Here is a 24,517-nt window from a genome sequence, read left to right as displayed (position 1 = left end):
AGGCAGAGAGGCAGGAGGAAGCAGACTCCCCACTGAACAGAAAGCCCAATTTGGGGCTCGATCCCAGGACCCTGAGATCATGACCTGAGCTGAAGGCAGAGGCTTAACCCACTGAGCTATCCAGGCGCTCCATGGCACCTGAGTCCTAGCATCACCCTTTTACAAGTATCTAGATTCGTTCTTATCAAAGACAGTTTCTGACTGTTGCAGGTTTGCAGTGGAAGGGAATACCCCACAGAGATGCCTAAGTAAATTTACAAAGGGTTTTGAAATATTCAGCAGGAAACTTCAGTGATAGAAGAAAAGGATTGTTCTGGGAGGACCTAGTATGTCACTCCTTGTATGTGTGACCTGTAAACCCTTAGGAAAGAATCAGTTACACTATGGCATTTGATACTTCTATGTCCAACAAGTGTTAGCAGAGTTAATTTATTAGTAATCAAAAAGGACGCAAAAGCAATTTCTATCTGCTTATAGCTTGGTGGCTTTTAAATTCTTATGCAAAAAAATACATTCTTATCCATTTTAATTAATCTCATAGAAATTTTCTTTTCAAATTAAAAAAAAAATGACTCCTCTCCAACATCCTTGAATACCTTTGACAGAAGACAGTAATATCCCCTTTCTCTTAAAACAATATTCGTTCGATCATATTTGGCTAAAAACATGTGGAACTCCCAAATAAGTTTCCCTTCAGATAATACAGAAAATCATACGGTTTGCAAACTCTCTGGTAAAGACTCTTGGGATTTAGTAAAGAGGAGAACAAAAAAATGTGTCTAACCTTCCTTCTGGCCAGACTTCCTGTGATCCCTAGTTTCCTCGCCCAGATGGTAAAGACACAAAAACACCATTGTCTGGGGGGGGGGGTGCACAACTTCTCAAGCTGTTTCTGCAGGCTTGCTCTGAACATCCAGCACAGGATCATTTCTCCCACCCTTGCTTCTCAGGTTTCCTGCAGCCTGGTGTCCTGTCCTTGCAACGTCCAAAGCCGCACGTGGGCTCATGGGCTCCATCTAGTGGTTGCTTCTCAAATAATCCAAGACTGGAAATGTTTTCTAGGTGGGTTCTAGGACATTCGATCCAACCTTTGTTTTGACCTGTGGAACAATCTAGACCTAAGGAAATGAAGCAGAGCACTCTTGGCACACAGCTCGTTAGTGGTGGAACTGTAGCTCCACCTCCAAGCCCCCTTTCTCAGCTACATTCACTGTGTTCCCACTCCTACCTGTCCCTCCTCCTCTGATTTTACCCAGGTATGCACTGTCCAGTGCTGGCAGACAATGGGCTACTCTCCAGGAAGATAAACATCCTGACATTCAATTCTAATGTGAAAATAAGCAGGATGCATGAAAAAGGACATTTGAAATTATTATAGATACAGCAATAGAAAAAGTTATGTACTTCTGTGGGATGTATGTAAAGGTTAGTATGCTTTTAAAAAAAAATTTAATTTTTTTTAGAGACGGGGTTACAGTGAGGGACAGGGGAAGAGAACTCCAAGCAGGCTTCACACCCAGTGTGGAGCTAGACGCAGGGCTCGATCTCACGAGTCCGAGATCATGATCTGAGCCGAAATCAAGGGTCGGATACTTCACCAAGCGAGCCACCCAGATGCCCCAGGTTAGTATGTTTTAAAATTCAACAGTAAGCTTTGTTGACTTAATGAAAGACACAGCAAGCAGACTTCAGTGTAGGAAGAGTCAGTGGAGCAGATGGAAACCCGTTGTCTCCCCAAATATGAAGGAGTAGAGAAGATGGAGGAAGTTCCTAGGATGGGACATTTCAGGAATATGGAAATGCATGAAAAAAAGCATTCATATGATAAAGAGATTGGTTGGAGCCCATAGGCAGATATTGGGGATTTTTAAAATAATTTTTTCTTTTATCATACTTACTGATAGATTGTTAAAGTGGCCATGTAAGTTTTGACATGTGTTTACACCAAGAGAGCCATTGCCACGGTCGAGATAATGAACATATCCATCACCCCCCTCCTACGCAAAGTTTCCTGGTGCCCTTGGTGATCCTAAGTCTTCCCTCTGGCCCCTCCCTGTTCAGTCAGTGATCTGCTTTCTGTCTCTATAGATGAGTTTGCATTTTCTAGAATATTACTACATTTAGAAGTTTTGTTTTAAAAGAACTTCAAACTCAGAAAAATTATAAGAACCTCTCTATACATCCTTGGTCAATTGTTAACATTTGCCACATTTGTCTCATCATTCTATCTGTATACTTGTGCGTATCACTGTTGTTATTTCTTTTCTGAACCAGTTGAGAGCACTGAAGACACGATGCCCCATTACCTTTTATTACTTCCGGGTGTATTCCCTTCAAACAAGGACACTTATATAACCAGAGTGAAACCATCAAGATCAGGAAATGAATATTGCTATAATATTGCCATCTGCCAATACAGCCATGGACCCCTTTCAAATTTCAAAAGGCATTTCAATAATACTCTTTACAATTTCAGAATCCAACCCAGGATCATGTATTGTATTTAATCATTACGTCTCTTTTACTCTCCCTCAACCTGGAACATTTCCTCATTCTTTCCTGGTCTTTCACAACCTTGACTTTTTTTTTTTTTAAAGACAGCAGGCTAGGGGCACCTGGGTGGCTCAGTGGGTTAAAGCCTCTCCCTTCGGCTCAGGTCATGATCCCAGGATCCTGGGATGGAGCCCCACATTGGGCTCTCTGCTCAGCAGGGAGCCTGCTTCCTCCCTGCCTACTTGTGATCTCTGTCTGTCAAATAAATAAATAAATAAATCTTAAAAAAAAAAAAAAAGACAGCAGGCTAACTACTCTGTAGTATGTCCCTCACTTTGGCTTTGTCTGATGTTTTCTCATTATCAAATTCCAGTGATGCAGTGTTGGCTGGAATTTCATTGAAGGGGTGCTGTGTTTTCTGTTTACCAGAAATAACTTAATGTGGGTTTATCCTGTTACTGATAATGTTATATTTTATCATTTGATGATGATGGTGTTGACTAAGTTTTTCCACTCTAGTTAATTAGTAAGTATTTTGTACTCACTAACTTAATAAGCAGGGAAATATTTTGGGGAGCTCTTTTGAGACTATGTCCATATCCTCATTAATTGTTCACATGCTGGTTTTAGCATCCAAGGATTCTATCTGAATTAGTTATTGCTGGGATGGTTGCCAAGTAATGATTTTCTAATTCCATCATCCCTTCTATATGTATTAATTGGCCTTCTACCATAAAGTAGAGCTTTCTCTTTTTCCTCACATTTATTCATATTATTTATATCTGTATGAATTCATGAATTTTGATTTTTTTTCAATGGATCATAACCAGTTAGTGTCACTAATTTTGATGCTCAGGCCGTCCCAGATTTGGCCAGAGGGAGCCCCATTATGCCTCATTCTGTGTCCTCTAGGCATGTCCTCCTACTTCTCTGAGTGCTTCTTTACTTCCTGGCACATAATTTCCAGACTCATCTTATTCTTGTCCTGTCCTAGCCCTGCAGTCAGACATTTCTCCAAGAAGCCAGAAATGGAGATGTGGATGCAGGATGCTCATGGCAACTGGGACGCCATTGCTTCTAAGCCCTTCCGAGTGTGCATGACTAGGACATACGACACATCTCTACATGGGTATCTACTTCTACATCATCTCTCTCTCTCTCTTTTTTTACTTTTAAATTTTTTTAGAGAGAGAAAGAGTGCAGGTTGGGGAGGGGAGGAAGCAGAGGAAGAATCATAAGCAGGCTCCACATTCAGCATGCAGCCCGACTCGGGGCTCGATCTCATGGCCTGAGGTGGCAACCTGAACAGAAATCAAGAGTCGGATGCTTAAGTGACTGAGCCACCCGGGTGCCCCTATCCTCTCTCTCTCTTTCCCCATCTACCTCACCATCATGTTATCTATCTTAAAAAGCCATGCCTTCAGACCAGTACCTCCAATTCTAGTCCAGTCCCACAGCTTCTCCCTTCCATGCGTGTGACGCCTTTCTCCAGCGGTGGGAAAGGGCTCAACTGTCCTCCTCCTATTCACTCACTTGCTTAATCCTCTTGCATGAAACCGATCTCCCAGCTGTGCCAGCCCCCCACTACCACCCAACTCTGAAACAGGGAAGGTGAAACAGAAAATGAGTTCTCTCTTCTTCTTCCCCATTCTCTACATGCACAGTATTTTATTTTCTCTATTAAATATTGCCCCAGGGGCGCCTGGGTGGCTCAGTGGTTTAAGCCTCTGCCTTCAGCTCAGGTCATGATCTCAGGGTACCGGGATCGAGCCCCGTGTCTGGCTCTCTGCTCAGCAGGGAGCCTGCTTCCCCCTCTCTCTGCCTGCTTCTCTGCCTACTTGTGATCTCTCTCTCTGTGAAATAAATAAATAAAATCTTTAAAAAAATAAATAAATAAATAAATAAATATTGCCCCAATCTGTTCTCTCCCCTCAGCTCTACCCCCACTGCCTGAGTTCAAGTCTTTGATAGGTGCTGCTGCTCCTGGTCTTGCCGCCAGTAACACATCCTGCCCGTAGTGGCCCTGACGACCTTTCGGAACGCAATGTGACCCATTATTCCTCTCCTTTAAACTCTCCAATGACTCCCCATTGCCCACGGAATTAAGTGAAACTCTCCTACCCTACCATGAACCAGGCCCAGTCTATACCTCCTCTGTCATGTTTGCCTCCCCCTCCCTTGGACCTTCAGTAGAAATGAATTTGTGCCGTTGGTAGCATAGACCACCATTTCAGCATCATGCTCCCATGATTCAGCAACTTCTGCTCCCAGACTCACCCTTACAAATCCTGCGTAGATGTTTCTGCTTCTAAGAAGCTTCTTTTGACACCCTTTCTCAACAGTTAGGTGCTCCTTTCTGCAGTCCTATTCCTTGTGTGCACATTAATGACTGCCCGGGTCACTCTCCGCTGTATGTATTTGCCTGCACGGCTGTCTCCCCTACCAGGTAACCAATCCAGGGGGCAGGAATGGACTCATTGGCCATTGTAGTTCTAGGATCCAGCCTAGTTCCTGCCGTGAGCTAGATACTTAATAAATGACACAGCAAAGGAGAATTTAGGGGTACGGCGCTCTTTTGGCTCAGGGATGTGTGAATCCAATCTCTGCCTCTGTTGTCACAAGGGCCCCTTCCTGTGCGTCTCTGTCTTTCTCCTTGGAAGGACACCGGTCATATCAGATTCAAGGCCCACCCTAATCTAGTGGGACCTCATTTTAACTTGATTTTCTGCCAGGACCCCATTTCCAAATTAAGTCACAGTGGCAGGTTCCAGGCAGACATAAAGTCTGGGAGGACACTATTCAACCCAGTACACACAGCTTTCACTGGGTGCAGCAGGGAGCACCCCCTCCTTCAGGATGCCTCTCTCTTTATGTCATTTGTCAGGCCTACCCTTGTCACCGGGAATGTCATAGCCTTCCCTGGTACCCCCCCAGCTTCTCACAGAGAAAGGAACATTTGGAGAAACAGTTGTTGAGGGTCACTTGTCAGACCACATGCTCGCATGAACTACTAAAAGAAGTTTCCTTCAAAGGAGTGTGTGAAGGAGGACAGAAGCCCCACTCAGATCCGGCAAGGAGTGTCTCAAAGTATCGTCAATAAGAGGAGGATTAGAACACAGTTGTAGAGAAGGTAGCAACCTTGAGCCCAGATGAGAAGCTCTTCAAGCAATTGAATAAAGTAATATTCTTAAAGAATCTGTTCAGAGACCAGGATTGAATACAGTTGTTAACTCCTCCACCAGCCAGCCTGCCCCTAAGATCTGAAGTCGCAGAAAACATAAGGAACTGAAATCACCATGGACTCTCCCTTGGCCCCCGCAGACGGTCCAGTGACCAAGGGACCGGTCCGGCTGAACCTCTTAGGGTGTTTTGTCTCCTGTGGGCACTTTTACCCCTAAATCCCAGATCATGCCTTCTAGTGCCTCAGGCTGCTACTTAAAGAGGCAGAGATCTGTTACTGGCTAGTAGAAGGCTGTAAAGGACAGTCAGGGGTTGGGGGGAGGGGGTGGTTAGTGGTCAAGATTGACTGAATTCGGCTGCTCGGCCTCTCCAGTCCCCAAACCTCTACCCACCCCCCAACCTGGCAGTCGCCCAGGAGCATACCGTTCCCTGTCGCTTATTGCTACCATGAATCCAGGAAATGGGGGTGGGCGCCTTCTGATTTCCCACTGAGCACATGGAAAGTGACATTGCAGGGGTCCAGAACGTTCTAAACCATTTGAGAAGCTGCATCCCCAAGGCATTTGCCAAATGAATTTCGGCTGTAGCAAGAGCAGTAACAGCAGCAGCGGCTCCCCAGAAAAATCCAAAGAAGTGTTGGTCTGTGCAGTGTTAACGCCATCATCCCATGAATCCTTTCCAAAGAAGGCTGGAGGCAAGTGGCTCCCCGCCAAGGGCACTGAGCCGCAGGGAGAGGAAGGGTAGGAAGCAGTGCTTTGTATGCTGCTTGCTTATCGGGAGTCGGGCTGTTTCCTGTGTGCAGGGAATTGTGTGGTCTCTGTGGGGCACTAGGAAGCCTTGGAGGGGACCGTTCATCCTACCGTCTTGTTCATCATTGACTTAATGCTAGCTTTATTCATTTCATTATATATTTACTGTGTATTTATTGCATTCTGGACCCCATGCTTAATCATAATCATAAAGGCTCCCAGATAGCAAGCAGTAAGGCTGCCTCTGTCCTGAAAATGCTCACAGCCCGTCATGGCACTGGGATCAAGGCCAGCAGAGCACCCACTAGACAGGCTAGGCAGGCGCATGGAAAACAGAGAAACAGAGAAACAAAGTTCGTCTCATTTTGTTTTAAAAAATGGTATGCTTCCCCCCCCCCAAATCATACAGTCTTTTCATTGTAAGAAGTACCACTGTTAATGTTTAATTTTTAGGACAAATTCTTAAATGTGTAGGTTTTAAACTGGACCAGTAGTGGGTGTGAAAAATATATACACTAACTCTAACTAACTCTAACACAAACAGAATGTGATCAGTACTGTGAGGGAGTGCCAGAGTGCCGAAGCATTGAGACCCAGAGGGACCCCAAAAAGTCTTTCTGGAGGAGGTGCTAACGGAACTGGGCTTTGATGGACAGGTAGGAGGGGTTGGAGCCTGTGATTTCTAAAATCATTCAAGGTCTTTCACACTGATTCGCTGGGTGGTGGTGGGCAGAGTCGGGAGGGTGCTCCAGACAAAGGGACTGCTCTGGGAGCAGAGAGGAGTGTTGGGGGAACCCAGTTTTTCTTCGTGCTTGGATAAGAAGGCACAGGGCACGTCAAGGAACTCGGGACCCGCATTGGTCTAGTTCGGTTGCAGCTGGACGGGTTCATCGTGCACCACCTTTCCCCTTTACAGCCTCAGGCACTGTTTCCAACAGGAAAGTCTGGATAGACTACTTTCCTTTCCAAAAGGCAAGCTGCCCAGGAGTAAAGCCTGGCATGACCCCCCTGTACTTGACCTGTTAAGGTAGAGAGAAGCCACTCGATGGCTTTCTCGTTTGATGTGCCGAGCACTGGGCTCCACTCAGTGTTCCTAGACCGCTTCTGTGTACGTAGAGCTGACCTTCAGAGGATGACATTTGAGCTTGCGAAGCTGAGTTTCCTGTGCAAAGTACAATGAGTTCCTGATGGTGTCCAGAGCTACAGACATTCCTGTTTGTCTGTGAGCTGCATGACTAATGGGCTTGGCCTCATTAAGAATGAAGTGGGCATATGGGAACATTTGCCAGGGCATCAACTGGTTGGATGGAGGAGAGCCACCTGTGAAAATATCCCAAAGCTTCTTCCTGGTGCAGGGTAGACTCTGGTTCAAAATGTGCTCTTGTCTCGGGTGCCTGGCTGGCTCCGTCAGAAGAGCATGGGACTCGATCTTGGAGTCATGAGTTCGAGCCCCACATTGGGTCTGGAGATTACCTAAATAAAGCCAACTTAAAAACAAACATAAGCCAAAGAATGTCCTCGCCCTCAGCACTTTACCCATCATGGGGCAGATCCACGCCCCCAGGCCTAGCTCCTGATGTGGTGCTGTTCTCCTCTGTTCTAGAGAATCCCTGCCTCTCCCTTTGTGGGCTTACATGTCACTGAAACTCTCGTGTGCATTTTATTCATGAGGTTATGATGGCTTCTTCCCATCCAAATTTATTTCCTCCTTGATCTTATTCCTTCTGCCCTATTTCCATTAAGGGTGAAAGCCCAATATCTACATAAGGGAATTTATAGTAACTCAAAGGGTTCAGTTCTTTTCTTTTTTTTTTTTTTAAGATTTTATTTATTTATTCGTCAGAGAGAGAGAGAGAAAGAGCAAGAGAGAGCACAAGCATGGGGAGCGGCAGGCAGAGGGAGAAGCAGGCTCCCCGCCAAGCAAGGATCCTGACGCAGGACTCCGTCCCAGGACCCCAGGATCATAACCTGAGCCGAAGATAGATGCTTAACCGACTGAGCCACCCAGGTGTCCCTTGAAGGGGTCAGTTCTAGGAGTCATGTGACCTGTTGACAGACATTTTGGGTAGTCACGGAAAAAAAGGGAGATAGGCATCAACCTACAGTAACAAACTCAACAGAGCGTTTTAAAGACGAAGACAGTTTGTGTTACTTTTTAAGGAGTTCGAAGATAAAACATTTGCAAATTTAAAACATACTTACACAGGGCTCCCTCTTGGGGACTTGCAAACAGAGTTTTGCAAGATGACTCTGGCTGCCAGTTAGGATGGGGGAAAAGTGTTAGATGCGAAAACCTGTTAACAGTTCATGGACCAACATAAACTGAGTCATGGTTGGGGGGGGGTTCATATTTGCATTTCTGTGATACTGCTTATCTCCACTCCTCTTTGAATATGCATATTGACTTTGGATTTATGTAAGATTTTCCAGACATTGTTGTATGTGAATGCGAAGACGGGGGAAGAGAAGCTGATTTGGTTGTAAGAAGCCAACTGTGTGGCCACAGCCGTTTATTTGACCTCTCTCAATACTTCCTTCCTTACTTTTAAAATGAGGAGATTGGGCTAAGCATCTTTCCATGGTTAGCCATTCAAGATTAACAGGAGAGAATGCTATATAGAAGAGTCAATACAGTAGACCCTTGAACAACATGGGTTTGCCCCGCACGGAGCCATTGACATGTGGATTTTTTCTGATCATGAGAATATAATACTCCTTCCTCATGATTTTCTTAATAGCATTTTCTTTTCCATGGCTTACTTTATTGTAAGAATACCATATATAATACATGTAACATAGAAAATATGAGTTCATTGACTGTGTAATGTTATCGGTAAAGCTTCCCATCAACAACAGTCTATTAGCAGTTAAGTTTTCAGGGTATCAAAAAGTTATTTGCAGATTTTCAACTGCACGGGGGGGTTGGTGCCCCCAATAGCCATGTTGTTCGAGAGTCAACCATAGTGTCCTAGGACCCAGTATTGGCTTTGATCCTCACAGCTGTGTGAGCTGAATGAGATCATTTGTTTTCCCCAGACTGCACTTCATCTGTAAAATTATAAGATTGGCCTCTATATTCTTTATAGGCCCTCAGCCATAATGTTTTGTGGTTTTCCTCAGTTAGGGTAGAAGTCTTATCCTTCCCTTCTGTGCTTTCGACTCCCGCTCTGGGGGAGAGGCGAGGGAGCTGGGAGAGGCCTGCAGTCCCTCTCTGTTTTGCTCTCTCTCTCTTCCCCCTCTTTTCTCTCTCCCTCCCTCCCCAGCTTTGTCTCCTACTGTTCCTCCAGAAAACTGGGGAAGTTTCCACAGAACTGACTTTGCAGGCCTAGCTTTCCACAGAGAATCCCGAGACCTGGATGTGGGCGAGGAGAAGGGTAGAAATTCTTAGGCCTTTGTCTTGTTTGTTTTTGAAGACAGTTTCATAATCCCTGTGACTTGTAGGTGATTAGGCTCTCTAGGCTGTCAACACTCTGAGCCTTGCATTGCTTAGGAATAGGTTTGGCTGAGAGTGACACAGAGAACCTAAAGTTAAGCAGCAGCTTTAAAAACCAGAGGCTTATTTTTCCCTCAGGCAATAGTCCAAGGTTTGCAGTCCATGGCCGGCTCGGCAGCCATGAGCCATGAGGCCCTCAGAATCCCAGGCTCCTTTGCCCCCGCCCCCCACCTCGTCCCCCCGCCCCGCCCCATCCCACCATCCCTGGGATGTAGCTCTTGACCTTTTGGTCCACGCCAGGTAACGTGGAGGGAAAGTGAGGAAGGGGCCTGGAAACTGCCACCCTGCACTTACGTTCACGCTCCACTGGAAAGACAACATGACCACACCCAGCTGCAAGGGAGGCTGGGAAGTGAAGCCTCCTTTCTGGGTAGGCAGGTGGCCAGGTATCCGGGCAAATATGGAGGACTCTTAGGGGTACCTGGGTGGTGCAGTCAGCTGGGATTGGACTCTTGGTTTCAGCTCAGGGTGTGAGCTCAGGGTCGTGAGATGGAGCCCCATGTGCTCAGCAGTGGAGTCTACTTGAGTTTCTCTCTCTCTCTCTCACTCTCTCTCTTGCCCCTCCCCCCACATGCATGCTTGCTCTCTTGCTCTCTCTCTCTCTTTCTCAAATATATAAATAAATCTTAAAAAAAGAAATGAGGACTCCTGTCAGCTGGGGGGAAGGGGAAAACAGATATTTTAGGGTTAACTAACCATCTGTGCTACCACATCCCTTTCGCCAGCAAGTCTGGGATATATTCCCTCAATAGTGGGGAGGGGACTGAGTCCCAGGATTTCTAATACCCAGCATCCTTTTATTTCTCTCCAATCTTTCTCATCCTAAAAGACTCCTGGCCACTCCTTCTAGGCAGTGCCATGACCCAAGGACTCTAAGGCCCTGTCTACATTGCGTGTGTGGAGTGCCTTCTCCGTGATGGGCACCGTATTAGACGATGGGACCAGAAAGTTGACAAGGTCCTTCCCCTGAGGAGTCTGCAGTCCAGCTGGCAGAAGCAGACATGTAGGCCAGTTGCCCTTAATTGGTATAGAAGCACTGATAGACGCTTGAACTAGGTACAGTGTATAAAAAATACAGGTACAGAAAAGAAATAGTTAATTCTAACTTCAAAAACAGATGGGGGAGGGCAAAGGAAATGCTTCATAAAGGAAGTCTCCATTAAGTTGAGTGTTTAAGGTTAAATTCCTTGAATGATGGGAACAGGGCATCCCTATCTTTTCTTCCTTTTTAATTCCTCTTCCGTGACTAATATGTTTTGCTTGCAACCACCTGTATGGAAATAGAACTTGGCCACTGTCATATTAAAAATACAGTATTGTTGGCTAAGCTTAAGTTCCCAACTTGCATATTTGTACACATGGCAATTCCTGTAACCTTGTCTCTTAAGGAAACTAGACCAAATAATTACCAAAGACAATCAACTACAAAAATGTCCAAACCTTAATTCTAGGTAAAGTTTACAGAATATGGTACAATGTTGACTCTGGTGGTGATGGGGCTGGGGGTTGTCTCTAGAAGAGGTAAAACCATCGCTTTTACCTGGAGAAATTACAGGATTCTAAACAAGAGCATTTGTAAGGGATGCCTTGGTGGTTCAGTGGGTTAAACTGCTGCCTTCAGCCCAGGTCATGATCCCAGGGTCCTGGGATCGAGTCCTGCATGGGCCCCTTGCTCAGCAGGGAGCCTGCTTTTCCCTCTCCTCCCATCCCCTCCCATCTCCTCCCCACTCCTGCTTTCTCTCACTGTCTCTGTCTGTGTTTTTCTCTCTCTTTCTCGAATATATAAATAAAATCTTTTAAAAAATCAAAACAAAAGCATTTGTAAGCAAGATAATAGAACATGGCTTCACATTTACTGAATTGTTGAACCATTGTCTGCTCCACTACTAACAATCAATTTAAAATGGTTTTTTGTTTCTAGTTATGAGAAGGGGAGTGAAGGCTGAAAAGGAGACATTGATGAGCAATAGAACTTGATGTTTAGGAGAATGTAACTTATCACCACAGCGTAAAATTTTGAAAGATCAAAAATACGTTCATTTCCCCACAAAAATTTAAGAGTGCTTACATTCTTTCAGCTAGACCAAGTTGAACTTTCAAGTTCTTACAAATTCTTCCCCATGAATTTTTATTGATTGACCAAGTCAGCAAGAGCATTCTATTTTTCTCTGAAGTTTCAACGTACACATTTTTCTATATATGAAGCTTATCTTAGGCTTCCTTATGTATTACTTCTACTTTACAATTTTAAACTCCTTGGAGAATTTTTTTTCAAGTATAAAATTCAATTTTATAAACATGTATTCATTACCTAATAAAGCAAGAGAAACTATATAAAGCAGAGGTCTACAAATTTTTTCAATAAAGGGCCAGAGAGGAAATATTTGAGAATTTACAGGCCCCATACCATCTGTTACATATTCATCTTTGTTTATGTCTTTTTTTTTTAAAACAACCTTTAAAAATGTAAAAACCATTCTTAGTTTGTGGACCGTACAAAAACAAGCTTCATTTGACCTGTGGGCCTTTTTGCCACCCTCTGAAAAGCCTTGATTTGAAAATCTGACATACCTACAGGGGTGCCTGGCTGGCTCAGTCAGTAAACTTGTGACTCTTGAGCTCAGGGTTGTGGGCTGGAGCCCCTCCCCCACCATTGGGTGTAGACATAACCTAAAAAAACAATAAAAGCTTTTTTCTTTAAAAGATTTTATTTATTTATTTTAGAGAGATAGAGAGAGAGAGAGAGACAAGAGTGGGGCGGGCAGGGAAGAGGGAGAAGCAGACTCCCCGCTGAGCAGGGAGACTGACATGGGACTTGATCCCAGGACCCTGAGAGCATACCTAAGCCAAAGGAAGATGCTTAACCAAGTGAGTCACCCAGGTGCTCCAAAAAAATAAAATCTTTTTTTTTAAAAAAGAGAAACTCTTACGTACCTACAAATGACAATAATACAAAGTGGATGCATGAATGCTATTTAAGAGATGTACAAAATTTGTGGCTATGCAGAATCTTGTCCCTTTCCAGTGTTCTCTTTCCTAGCAATGGCATTGTTGTATACACAGTTATGAAGCCAGAGACCTTGGATTCCCACTCAGCCCAAACCCCTCCCTGTCTCTTACCCCTTCCTTGTATTTAATCTGGCATCACATTCTGTCCATTTTACCTCCTAAACATCTCCCAAACTGGTCTCCTTCTATCTCACTGCCACACTCCTACCAAACTGTCACCATCTGAGTCTTGGAACCTAACTAGCATCTCTAACCCACCCTCATCTGCTTTGCTGCCCGACTAAGAAGGTAGTAGGGGGTAGGGTTTATCCACCTTCTACACAGGAGCTCTACAGATGCTGGGATACGACAAGCTATTGCTACCAAGTCTTCTCCAGGGTTAGTATCCATGGTCTTTCTGATGATTCTTTATTTCTGTTTTTGTCTTTATTTCCACTTTTATTCCTGTTTCTCTCCTCAAATAGGATCATGTTTCCTTTGTTGTATATCTCCCTCCTGTAGTTCTCATAGAATGACTTGATCAGTGCAGAAAAGAGCAGAGTCCTTATCTTTTAACCTCTAGATGTGGTAATTCTGCTAAGACAGCTTAGAATTAGATTAGCTGTTGAGTGTGGGAGAGGGCTATAGGAGGTAAAGGGGTGCTGACTATTGACAATATTGTTTGCCATGTACTAAAATGTTCATATCTTCTCTTCATGTCCTTCTGCTAAGCCATGTTGAATCCAAGATGTTTTAGTGGCTCATTTGGTACCTCACTGTTCTATTGATCTATTGGAAAACATCATGAATGTGGAGGAGAGGAGTTAAGATCATGAAGTAGTGGGCGGACCCTATGCTTTCCCATCCCTTGAAGACAGCTAGATAAATATCAAATCATTCTGGACACCCAGGAAATCGGTCTGAGGACTAAGAGAACAAACTGCACCACCAGAGGGACAAAAGAGGCCACATCATGGAAAGTATGACATGAGGATATGTGATTCAGGGGGGAAAGAATCTGCAGGCTGCAGAGTGGAAGGACCGCTGATCAGGGGGAGAGACAGAGAGACAGAGAGAGAACAGTGTTGGGCACTGCACAAAAAAAATACTTCCCCCAAACCAAAACCTCTGCACACCTCTGCAAAATCCAGAGGGAAGGAAAGAATCCTGAAAGCAGCAAGGGAAAAGACAACCCTAACTTACAAGGGAAGACAAGTAAGGTTAGCAGCAGATCGCTCCACAGAAACTCGGCAGGCCCGGAGAAAATGGCATGATATATTCAACACGCTCCATGGGGAAATATGCAGCCACGAATATTGTATCCCGCAAGGCTGTCATTCAGAACAGAAGGAGAGACAAAGAATTTCCAGTACAAACAGAAACTAAAAACACGACCAAACAGTAGTTGACTCATTACTGTGTGATGGTCTGGTGAGCAGGCACAATGAAGGGACCAACATGAAAACCAAGCCTATGGGTCAAGGTGTTGGTTCTCGATGATAGATAACATCCAAACAGAGTGAGAGACAGACATGAAGTTCCTCCTGAAGTAAGATGCTGCCCCTATCTATGATGTAGTCTTCCAAACCAAAAACAGTGGATCCTCAATCTGATCAAGCCTCTGGATATAACTACCCTTTTATAGGAAATGGCACAGAAGAATGCATTAAAGGGCCCAGAAGGGGCACCTGGGTGGCTCAGTGGGTTAAGTCTTTGCCTTCGGCTCAGGTCATGATCTCAGGGTCCTGGGATCAAGTCCCGCATTGGGCTCTCTGCTCGGCAGGGAGCCTGCTTCCTCCCCTCTCTCTCTGCCTGTCTTTCTGCCTACTTGTGATCTCTGTCTGTCAAATAAATAAATAAAGTCTTTAAAAAAAAAAAGACATTTAAAAAAAAAATAAAGGTCCCATAAGGCTGCAACACAGCAGAAGCCAGACTGGGAAAATTCTACAGGACAAACAACCAGTTTCTTCAAATTAAACAAAAGTAAGAAAAAAAGACATGAAAGGGGGAATCTACAGATAATAAGAGACTTAGGCAATATATCAATTCATCATGAAGTTTGTATCTTATTTTGATCACAATTCCAACAAATGGAGAACATTTTAAGAGAATCAGAGAAACGTGAACACTGACTGCTTAATGAAAGTAAGCAATTATTAAGATTTTAGGTGTGATGGCAAAGATCAAACGGACTCTCTTCTGTTTCATTGATCTATGTCTATGTTTATGTCAACATTACACTGTATCGGTTACTACAGCTTCATTTTATTTAACAGAAAACAAAAAATTTAAGTCCTCTAGATTTTTAAGTAAGATACAAAACATAGGAACTACAAAAGAAAGAGAAAGATAAATTGGACTTCATGAAAATAAAAAACTTCTGTTCTTTGAGCACCACTATTAAGAAGATGAAAAGATGGGGCGCTTGGGTGGCTCAGTGGGTTATGCATCTGACTTGAGTTCAGGTCATGATCTCAGGGTTCTGGGATCAAGCCCTGCATCAGCACTCTGCACTCTGTGGGGAGCCTGCTTGGGATTCTTTCCTTTTCCCTTTCCCTCAGCCTCCCCAACCCCATGCGGGCGCGTGCGCGCGCGCACACACACACACACACACACACACACACATTCTCTCTCTCTCTCTCTCAAATAAATAAATAAAATGCAAAGATAAGTCACAAACTGGGAGAAATATTTGCAAAGCACATATCTTAAAAATAAAAAAGTTTAAAAAAAAAGAGAGAGAGAAAGAAAGAGGGACACCTGGGAGGCTCAGTCTGTTGAGTGTCTGACTTTGGCTTAGGTCATGATCCCAGGGTCCTGGGGTCAAGGCCCACATCAGGCTCCCTGCTCGGTGGGGAGGCTGCTTCTCCCTCACCCTCTGCCGGCCACTCCCCCTCCTTGTGCTCTCTTTCTCTCTGTCAAATACACAAATAAAATCTTTAGAAAAAAAAGAGAAAGAAATAGGCTACTATCCAGAATATAGGAAGAATGTTTACCACTTAATAATAAGACAGACAATTCCACTTAAAAGTGGGGTAAAGGCGGGTGCCCAGGTGGCTCATTTGGTTAAGCATCTGCCTTTGGCTTAGGTCATGATTCCAGGGTCCTGGGATTGAGTCCCGCATCGGGCTCCCTGCTTAGCGGGGAGGCTGCTTCTCCTTCTGCCCTTCACACTGCTGGTGCGCGCTCTCTCTCTCTCTCAAATAAATAAATAACAATTTTTTAAAAATGGGAAAAGGTTTGAACAGACTAAGTACATCAAAAGACACTCACAGCATTAGCCACTAAGGAAATGAAGGTTAAAGCCACAGTGAGGAGAATCAAGAAGATGGACAATACCAAGTGCTGTTGAGGAGGAGGAACTGGAGCCCTTGTGAATTTCTGGTAAGAATACAAACTGGTAAAGCCACTTTGGAAAAACAGTTTTGTAGTTATTTATATAGTTCAATGTAACGCTGTCCCTATGACCCACCAACCCCACCCCCAATGGAAATAAAATCAATGTACACCCATGCGTACGTGTAACTCTTTACAACATATTCGTTCATAGTAGCCACAAACCAGGAACAACCTAAACGTCCATCAACTGGTGAGAAGATAAGCAAACTTTAGTCCATGCATACAGTGGCATATATTACTGAGTAAAAAATGGAGCAAACTACAGATCCTGGAAACTACATGGATAAGCCGCAAGAGCATTTGGTTGAGTGAAATAAGTCAGACCCAAAAGAGTAAGTCCTATATGATTCCATTCATGTGACATTCTAGAAAAGGCAAAACTGCTAAACCAGAAATCAGATCATAGAAACCAGGAGTGTGGGGGTTTGGGTGGGGATTGATTTTGAAGACAGGGGAACTCTGGGGTGATAAAAATTTCTATATCTTATTTGTGGTGGTGTTTCAACAACCATATCCAAGTGTCCCAACTCATCAAGCTGTACCCTTCAAGGTATGAATGTTACAGCGTATAAATTATAACTCAATAAACCTGACTTTAAAAAATAATGAATGAAGGAGAACAGAGCACAAAAGTTCTATATTCTCCCATAATTTTACCGGGACAGTCAAATTACGTGCTAATTATTTTTCACAGGGCTTAAAATGATTCATGTCTGCCTATAGTGTTTCACTGAGGCCACGGCTATAATTTTACGAGGTGAAGAAAGGGAAGCAGGGAGGAAAAGTAAGAAACACTCTCAGACTGGATATTTGGGATTAAGAACTGAAAACAGTTTCATACCAAAGGAGTCTGACCTGTTGAACACTTTCGTGACGGTGAAATTTATGAGGGCTCCACCCATTGCTGACTCAATAAAAGAAGTGGAATTGTTCCAGTTGGCTGAGATGGTCACTATGCACACTGTTTCGGATTCTACAGAAAGTACTAGACAGAAGGAGCTGTGATAAATTGTAACTTGTAAAGCAGTGACTTCTGACAGGATCGGTTTTATCTGGAAACTTCCATTCTCCTTTGGGGCTCCTTCTTTTCTTTTTGGATAGGAAAATCTGAGATCTTGGGAGCATCCAGATAGTGGGCACCCAAAGAAAGAAATGCTCAACACAAAGGAATTTCTGGTTACTAATGGTTTGTCACTTTAGTGGGCTCCCCATTGGCCTCTTAGATCATGTTATCTAGGCATTCTCTAGAGAAAATGTTGGGTTTCTATCCAGTGAGCACTTGTTTAATGCTTAGCTTACAAAAGATGGGTCAGGAGGCAGGGTTGTACTGGAAGTTTCCTCATCTAGCTGTTGTCATGGGTTGTGGCTCTGGGCTTCATTAATGGGTTTGGCTAATTTGGGGTCTGTGCTCATGTGTTAATTTCGGTCCTCCACCCTCAATCTCAGACTTCATGCTCTCCTCAGGTGATGTGATTCTCGGCCACAGCTACATCTACCACCAATAGGCTGACTATCATGAAATTCCTCTGTTCTGTGTCAAGAACCATGTATCCGACCAATTACTGGCTCCTCCAAGGGAAAGTTCCACAGACCTGAATGTGATACGTGTAATTTCTGTTATATTCCTTACCTGAGTGATGGCTCAAGGATCAACCCCATCATGAAAGTCAGAAAATTGAGATATGTTTATCTCTCCTCCCTTTCCGTATTGATTATATTCAGTCAGACTCCAAATCCCAAGGAGTCTAACTCCTTTGTATTTTCAAACATTTACTTCCATCCTCACTGTACTGCCTTCTTTCTGGCCCCTATTATCTCTTACTCAGATGACTGAAATTTTCTTCCCTGTAATCTACCTGACTGAATTGGACATTTGACTTTGTTTTTGTTTTCTGGGTTTCCTGGTTTTTTTTTTTGTTTGTTTGTGTTTGGTCTTTCCAGAATCTAGCTCCTCAGTTCCTATTTTGGAGGATTTTTTTGTTGTCCCCCGAGAGAGTGAAAGAAAGGGGAAACAGACTCCGGGATAAGCCCCAGGCAGGGTTGATCCCATGACCCTGAGATCATAACCTGAGCCCAAACCAAGAGTCAGATGTTAAGGGACTGAGCCACTCAGGCACCCTGCAATAGAACTTTAAATGACCTCTTGGCCACACAGAATCCGGACTACATGTGTCAGTCTTTCTTGCGGCTAGATGTCGTTATGTCATCAGGACAATGGCTTCTAAGTAGAAATGAGATAGGGGACTTCCCAAGTTGTGCCCTGAAAAGAAAGGTGCATGCCATCTCATTTTATGTTCCTTCTTCCTGCCCCTGGAATGGACACGTGATGGTGGGAACTGGAGCAGCTCTCTTGGACCACGAAACAGAAACTAGGCGGGATGATTGTGAAGTAACAATTCCGAAGGAGGCTGGGCCGGCAGTGGCTTCGCAGGGCACAGCTGCCAAACCAGTTTGGGGGGCCTTCAAATGCGGGAGAAATAATATCTGCCTCATTTAAGTTGTCGTAAATTTTGATCTTTGTTACTGCACCCAAACAGTTACCCTAACCAACGATGTTTATGAAGTCAGAGTGGCCAGTTAACTCCCATAGATCCTAGCCTCCCCAGGCTCCAAAGCTGATGGCCGAGGGCTGACAATCCCACCATGCTCCCGCTGTGTGATCAGATCTAGTTCAGCACAGCAGTCGCACTCAGGTCCTGCTGCCGCTGAATCCTCTTGGCCACACTTCCAACTCAGACAATTGCTGAGCCTCCTCCCAACTGCCTCCCTGTTTCCAAGCCTGCTCTTGCCGCCTTTCAGTGATTAGGTGTACTCCTGCTACCCTGCTGAGAAATTCTCTCTCTTTAGTTAAGTGAGTGGAACAGGTTTATGTGACTTGAAACAACAACAAAATTCCAAACTGATGTGCTGATCTCCAGGTTTGCTTTCTTCCAAAGAAAGGGCACTGCTGCCTGTGTGGCATTTGTGAACAGAGGTCTAATCCTGCACTTTCCCTGCTTAATATTCATTAGGGTTTTTTTTTTTTTTTTTTAAAGAGAGAGGGAGAGAGAGCTTGTGGGCTCAAGTGGCAGGGAGGGGCAGAGAGAGAGAGAGAATCCCAAGCAGGCTCCACAGCACGTGAGTCTGGATCCCACAACCATAGGACCATGACCTGAGGTGATATCAAGTGTTGGACACTCAGGTGACTGAGCCATCCAGGCACCCCCATCAGGGATTTTTTGGTTAGGATTCATTGGGTCAGGATGACCTCCACGGTGCAGCATGTGAAGCCTTCCAGGATCTGGCCCTAGCACCTCTCCCCCACTGTTTTCTCTCTTGGTGCCTGTCTCCACACCCTGTACCTCAAGGTTCAACCATACTAAATCACATGGCAGGCACAAGGTCCATACCTTACCTCTCCTTCTGCCTGAAACTCCCCACCCTTCCTTCTCACACCTGCTGTCAATTCTCACTCAAGAGGCACTTTGGGGTTCCTTGACCCAATAAAGCTTCCCTAGCTCTCCGGCACCTGGTCACCCCTGGTCACTTGATTGCCAAGTCTGTGCTTCAGGCTGCACACTGGACCCCTCTAAACCATGATTCTGTCCCTCACCAAGATCTTTTCTCTCTGCTCGTCTGTCTCCAAGACTTGCCTTTCACATCTTGTGTTATCTATTTTCTTGTTTCTAGCATCTCTTATATGATTGGTGAGTAACATACATATTTTAAATGAAAGAGAATCATGGGGTAAATCAGAGGGGGATCAGATGAAGCATGAGGGACTGTGGACTCTGAGAAACAAACTGAGGGTTTTGGGGGGAAGGGGGCGGCAGGAGGTGATCCTGGCGGTGGGTATTACAGAGGGCACGTATTGCATGGAGCACTGGGTGTGGTGCATAAACAATGACTCTTAAAACACTGAAAAAAAATTAAATTAAGACGTTTAAAAAATAAAATAAAAATCATACAGAAGTTGAGGGAAAAAAAGAAAAGTTTAAAAATATATCGGTAGGTGGTACCCGAGTCCTTCTGTTAAATCGGCTTTCGCACTTGTAGTTTTTGTTTTGTTACCAACATAGCCAGCAGGTGGCGCTCTCTGCCGAGAAAACCTTTCCCACTCGTTGGGTCCTCCGCCTTTTCTTCCTCCCCGCTCCTTCACCTGTGTGCTCACCTGTATTAAAAACCCAAAACACCTACACCCACTGTTTACTATCAGTACGACTTCACTAGTCCCTGTCGTCACCAACAAGTCTTTGCTATCCCTGGAACTCTTGCCCAGGAAGAAACAGCTTGCGAAATGAGACGGTCGAACTTTGCACTTGATGACATCAGCTTGTTTACTCCCCAAGACTCTTTGGACACCCTTGCTGTCCACCAATCCTGAATTATCATTATATCATAATCTTTAAAAAATCCCGAGTAAGTTACATGATGAAAGACCTACCTTACACCAAATCCCAAATATCACAAAAATCTCAACTCTCCCTCCACCTTTGAGATGTTGCTGGAAGTTAATCGAGGTAGTGATCTCCCTTGTGGTGGGAGCAGTGAACTCAACTTTCCCCTGTTGTATTAGTTGCTGGGGGGAGCCAGGCTTTGACAATATGTATACACCTGAGCATACGAGTATAATCTGGGGTTTTGCTAACTCGAAATGTATAGTTTATTAAATGCCGAGCCTCAGAACCTATCCAAGTCTATAGCACCAGCATCTGCACTTGAACAGGTGTCCGGGTGAGTCTCGTGCACAGGGAAGTCTGAGAGACACTGCTCTGAAAGCATTACCTCAGCCTCTTCAAAAGAATAAATGCAGACTGGAAGTTTAAAACTTAAGAAGGGTTTTGTTTTTTTTTCTTTGTTTTTGGTTGATATTCAATTAGTATTAAAACTACAGAATAGGGGCACCTGGGGAACTCATTCTAACTCCTGATTTCCACTTAGGTCATGATGACAAGGTCATGAGATTAGAGCGCCCATCAGGATCCCCACCGGGCATGGAGCCTGCTTAAGAGCCTCCCCCTCCCGCTCCCACTCCTGCTCCATAACCCTCCCCACCCAAAGCAACCAACCAACCCACAGAATACCAGAAAGATTTGAATTCCAGTCTCTGCTTAATTGGGAAATTTCTTCAGTATGGTCTTAGGTCTGCCTTAAGAGGATGGGTGGGTTTTTGGAGTGTTCGGGGAAACATATTTGCTGAATTCATTTAAGTCTTTTTTTTTTCAAACCCTTCCCTCCTGGGGTGGGGTATGCTGTGAAACAATGGATGCAGGGTGTATCTTAACAGATGGAGCTGTGGGCTCACTCGTTCTAGACATAGTGCTTAATCCACACACATAGTGTGCACTCAGTAACATTAAGGCTACTGTTGATATAAGTGTTTTTTTTTCAAAAAATATTTTAAATCTTGATTTGTTATTTGCACATTACATTATTACCTTCTTTGAGATGTGAGCCCCATTTGTCTTAGATATTTCTGCTAATATACCAGATGCAATGGAAAGAATATGATATTTGAGGTTAGAAGGCATGGATTAAAACCATAGTTCTAAATAAATAAAATAAAATAAAATCACAGTTACACCACTTCCTGGCTGTGTGATGTGGGGCTATGCACTTAATTTCTCTGAGCCTCAGTTTTCTCATCCTAAAATGTGGAAAATGTTATCTACACGGGCTGATTTGGGGATCAAGAGAGATAAAGTTAGTGTTGAAAGTTCTATAAACTGGGGCATCTGGGTGGCTCAGTGGTTAAGCATCTGCCTTCAGCTCAGGTCATGATCTCAGGGTCCTGGGATGGAAACCCAGTTGGGCTCCCTGCTCAGCAGGGAATCCGCTTCTCTCTTTCTCCTTCTGCCCCTCCTCGCTGCTTGTGTGTGGCTCTCTCTCAAATAAAAAATTAATCTTAAAAAAAAGAAAAGTTGTCTAGACCAACCTTTGCACTTCCAGTCATTTGCCTTAAACACACTGCCACAGCACTCACATATCACTGTGCACGCAATAATGGATATTAATGAATTAATTCATGCATCACGTCATTTCAGTAGGGATAGAGGGGGGAGGCCGAAGTATCCAGAGACAATGGCTTACCACTCAAACAGGTTTTTTTTTTTTTTTTTTAAAGATTTTATTTATTTACTTGACAGAGATCACAAGTAGGCAGAGAGGCAGGCAGAGAGAGAGAGAGAGAGAGAGGAGAAAGCAGGCTCCCTGTGGAGCAGAGAGCCCGATGTGGGGCTCCATCCCAGGACTCTGGGATCATGACCTGAGCTGAAGGCAGAGGCTTTAACCCACTGAGCCACCCAGGTGCCCCAAACAAGTTTTTATAAAGGTAGTAAATTCTGGCAGCTTTGGAAGTATGGTAGGCGTGTGGCTTTGGTTGGGGCTATCTCACAGTCTCACCCCACACTGGCGGCCTGCCTAATTCTGTCTCAGGCAGGCTCTATCTATTTTGCTCGGAGTATTAAATTCAAGAGTGCACCAATCCTGCATTGAATTTCCTCCCTGCAAGTCAGCCTTTCTGAAAACCACCAATCCACTGGGTTTTTTTGCCCCCATTGCTACTTAATGAGCTTGTTTCCCACACCATGATTGGTGCTGTGCTTACACCGAGGCTCGTCCCCAGATTCTTGGGGCAGAAAGGAACAAAGGTGAGCCCTGCCTCAGACTGCCCAGGGTAGTAGAATGCTTAGAGAGAGTAACTGTATTTGGTCTATGGGTTTCACAGCCTGTCCTGTGCCTCTGCCAGTGTGAGAGCTCTGAAAACATTAGAACCTCACCCAGTGATAAGTGTGAACGATTTTGTAAATGTTACTACTAATAAATTTGGTTGTGACCCTCAATAATAGAAAAACAATACAACAGGAAACAAGGACTGAGTTTTGGTTCCATCTTGATTTTGCTGACTGATGGACTTGGAACCTCAGACCTGGGGCAGGGTTGAGTCCTGCCTCAGCCATGATGAGTTGTTAGGCCTTGGGTGAGTAACTCAACTTCTCAGGACCTACAGTGCCTCCCGTCAGCACTGGATTGGAGTCCAGGATGCCTTTCAGCAATATAGTTCTCACATTCTGCGGAGCAGGCCTGGGTGGGTGGCTGTGGCCCAGGGTTGTCCCAAGGACCCATGGACAGCCCCAGGAACCAGACGATTGCTCTGAGACCCATCTGGTGGGTGGTTCCAGAGGATCCATTTAGTGGTCCAGTGACTCAGGAAAGGAGCAGATGGTACTGGAAAAGAGTGGATCTTACAGGGATACGGTCAGCCCATAACATGCCCAACCTTCCCCACTCCCCTCGCCATGTTCCCCTGTTCCCCTGTGAACGTCCTTATTTTAATATCTAGACTAGAGGGTCTTCTGTCATTCCTTTTTCAAATGATCCTTTAAACCCACCCCCCGCCAGGACTATCTTTAGAAAATTCAATTAAAATCATATCACTGCTTTGTTTTAAATGGCTGAGAATCTATTGTTAATGCTTCATATTTGTCATGACACTTAATGCCTTGAGAATCTGGCTCCAGTTTTATGGCTTACTAACCGCCCTCATCTCTGACTCCAAGGCGTACCTTCTGACTGTCCACAGAGCGCTTCTCATCAGTATTCTCTCAGCAGGCCCTGAGTTTTCTCAGCATCCTGGCTACATGCTAATAGCTGTGATGGAACATCCTTCTTGACTACTGGGTGGTCTGTTCCTCCTTCCACCTCAAGGGTCATCTCCTTTAATCCCTTTATAGTGTCCCTTGCCCCAGTGACACTGCCTTACAGTTGTGGGTCATTTTCATTAGTCCCCTAGCTAGCAGATGAGCCTCAGGGATGGGAGACACCTGGTTTTACTCTTCTTTGTTTCCTCCAAAGCCCTTAGCACGCTTCTTTGAGCTTGGAAGTGCTGTCAATGCTTGTTGAATCAACAAATATTCCCACAAAGCAAGGCAGAAGGGGAGGTATCTGCATCTTTCCTTGACACACCCACTGGACTCTCCTTCTGTCAATTATTTTTGAGGTTTTTCTCCCCAGTGTTCATTCTCAAGTATTTCATTAATGAGTTAGGATAAAACCCATAGGCCCAGCAGACATCGAGGATGGTTTTCATCAAGAGCTGGAGTTGGGAGTAGAGACTGAGTCAGTGGGTAGGTGGAGGGAGTCAGAACGACCATTTCGCTCTGGACTTCAATACGAAAGGTCCTTCGGGAGGATTTTTTCATATTATCTGAGACTCTAAACATCTCAGACATTTATG

This window comes from Martes martes, assembly GCF_963455335.1.
Source record: "Martes martes genome assembly, chromosome: 8".
Taxonomy (NCBI): Eukaryota; Metazoa; Chordata; class Mammalia; order Carnivora; family Mustelidae; genus Martes; species Martes martes.
The sequence above is the reverse complement of the archived record's forward strand: the minus strand, read 5'-3'. Positions refer to the sequence as shown.